Source organism: Dendrobates tinctorius, unplaced genomic scaffold, assembly GCF_039654945.1.
Source record: "Dendrobates tinctorius isolate UK_male_01 unplaced genomic scaffold, ASM3965494v1 ptg000110l, whole genome shotgun sequence".
In the NCBI taxonomy this organism is placed as follows: domain Eukaryota; kingdom Metazoa; phylum Chordata; class Amphibia; order Anura; family Dendrobatidae; genus Dendrobates; species Dendrobates tinctorius.
In genome coordinates this window covers 612,645-615,618 of record NW_027361778.1, presented here as the reverse complement: position 1 = coordinate 615,618, position 2,974 = coordinate 612,645, and positions in this window count along the sequence as shown.

The window sequence follows — 2,974 nt, the reverse complement described above, 5'->3', positions numbered from 1 at the left end:
CAAAAGTAAAGTAGTTGCAAACTCATCCTTTTAGAAACTTGTTTGGGCTGTTGAGAGGAGTAAAAAAACATCAAAATTTTCAATCCTGCATGATTCTACCAAGAAATGTGATTGTTCATTCAAAACTCTGCTTTTTGCTATTGGGCTCTATTGAATAATGAATGTTTTGAATTTTCTCCAAAAGTAAAGCAGTTGCAAGCTCATCCTTTTAGAGTCTTGTTTGGGCTCATGAGAGGAGTAGAAAAACATCAAAAATTTCAATCCTGCACGATTCTACCAAGAAATGTGAGTGTTCATTCAAACCGCTGCTTTCTGCTATTTTGGGCCCTAGTGAATAATGAATGTTTTGAATTTTCTCCAAAAGTAAAGTAGTTGCAAACTCATCCTTTTAGAAACTTGTTTGGGCTGTTGAGAGGAGTAAAAAAACATCAAAATTTTCAATCCTGCATGATTGTACCAAGAAATGTGATTGTTCATTCAAAACTCTGCTTTTTGCTATTGGGCTCTATTGAATAATGAATGTTTTGAATTTTCTCCAAAAGTAAAGCAGTTGCAAGCTCATCCTTTTATAGTCTTGTTTGGGCTCATGAGAGGAGTAGAAACACATCAAAAATTTCAATCCTGCACGATTCTACCAAGAAATGTGAGTGTTCATTCAAACCGCTGCTTTCTGCTATTTTGGGCCCTATTGAATAATGAATGTTTTGAATTTTCTCCAAAAGTAAAGTAGTTGCAAATTCATCCTTTTAGAAACTTGTTTGGGCTGTTGAGAGGAGTAAAAAAACATCAAAATTTTCATTCCTACATGATTGTACCAAGAAATGTGATTGTTCATTCAAAACTCTGCTTTTTGCTATTGGGCTCTATTGAATAATGAATGTTTTGAATTTTCTCCAAAAGTAAAGCAGTTGCAAGCTCATCCTTTTAGAGTCTTGTTTGGGCTCATGAGAGGAGTAGAAAAACATCAAAAATTTCAATCCTGCATGATTCTACCAAGAAATGTGAGTGTTCATTCAAACCGCTGCTTTCTGCTATTTTGGGCCCTATTGAATAATGAATGTTTTGAATTTTCTCCAAAAGTAAAGTAGTTGAAAACTCATCCTTTTAGAAACTTGTTTGGGCTGTTGAGAGGAGTAAAAAAACATCAAAATTTTCAATCCTGCATGATTCTACCAAGAAATGTGATTGTTCATTCAAAACTCTGCTTTTTGCTATTGGGCTCTATTGAATAATGAATGTTTTGAATTTTCTCCAAAAGTAAAGCAGTTGCAAGCTCATCCTTTTAGAGTCTTGTTTGGGATCATGAGAGGAGTAGAAAAACTTCAAAAAGTTCAATCCTGCACGATTCTACCAAGAAATGTGAGTGTTCATTCAAACCGCTGCTTTCTGCTATTTTGGGCCCTATTGAATAATGAATGTTTTGAATTTTCTCCAAAAGTAAAGTAGTTGCAAACTCATCCTTTTAGAAACTTGTTTGGGCTGTTGAGAGGAGTAAAAAAAATCAAAATTTTCAATCCTGCATGATTCTACCAAGAAATGTGATTGTTCATTCAAAACTCTGCTTTTTGCTATTGGGCTCTATTGAATAATGAATGTTTTGAATTTTCTCCAAAAGTAAAGCAGTTGCAAGCTCATCCTTTTAGAGTCTTGTTTGGGATCATGAGAGGAGAAGAAAAACTTCAAAAAGTTCAATCCTGCACGATTCTACCAAGAAATGTGAGTGTTCATTCAAACCGCTGCTTTCTGCTATTTTGGGCCCTATTGAATAATGAATGTTTTGAATTTTCTCCAAAAGTAAAGTATTTGCAAACTCATCCTTTTAGAAACTTGTTTGGGCTGTTGAGAGGAGTAAAAAAAATCAAAATTTTCAATCCTGCATGATTCTACCAAGAAATGTGATTGTTCATTCAAAACTCTGCTTTTTGCTATTGGGCTCTATTGAATAATGAATGTTTTGAATTTTCTCAAAAAGTAAAGCAGTTGCAAGCTCATCCTTTTAGAGTCTTGTTTGGGCTCATGAGAGGAGTAGAAAAACATCAAAAATTTCAATCCTGCACGATTCAACCAAGAAATGTGAGTGTTCATTCAAACCGCTGCTCTCTGCTATTTTGGGCCCTATTGAATAATGAATGTTTTGAATTTTCTCCAAAAGTAAAGTAGTTGCAAACTCATCCTTTTAGAAACTTGTTTGGGCTGTTGAGAGGAGTAAAAAAACATCAAAATTTTCAATCCTGAATGATTCTACCAAGAAATGTGATTGTTCATTCAAAACTCTGCTTTTTGCTATTGGGCTCTATTGAATAATGAATGTTTTGAATTTTCTCCAAAAGTAAAGCAGTTGCAAGCTCATCCTTTTAGAGTCTTGTTTGGGCTCATGAGCGGAGTAGAAAAACATCAAAAATTTCAATCCTGCACGATTCTACCAAGAAATGTGAGAGTTCATTCAAACAGCTGCTTTCTGCTATTTTGGGCCCTATTGAATAATGAATGTTTTGAATTTTCTCCAAAAGTAAAGCAGTTGCAAGCTCATCCTTTTAGAGTCTTGTTTGGGCTCATGAGAGGAGTAGAAAAACATCAAAAATTTCAATCCTGCACGATTCTACCAAGAAATGTGAGTGTTCATTCAAACCGCTGCTTTCTGCTATTTTGGGCCCTATTGAATAATGAATGTTTTGAATTTTCTCCAAAAGTAAAGTAGTTGCAAACTCATCCTTTTAGAAACTTGTTTGGGCTGTTGAGAGGAGTAAAAAAATCATCAAAGTTTTCAATCCTGCATGATTCTACCAAGAAATGTGATTGTTCATTCAAAACTCTGCTTTTTGCTATTGGGCTCTATTGAATAATGAATGTTTTGAATTTTCTCCAAAAGTAAAGCAGTTGCAAGCTCATCCTTTTAGAGTCTTGTTTGGGCTCATGAGAGGAGTAGTAAAACATCAAAAATTTCAATCCTGCACGATTCTACCAAGAAATGTGA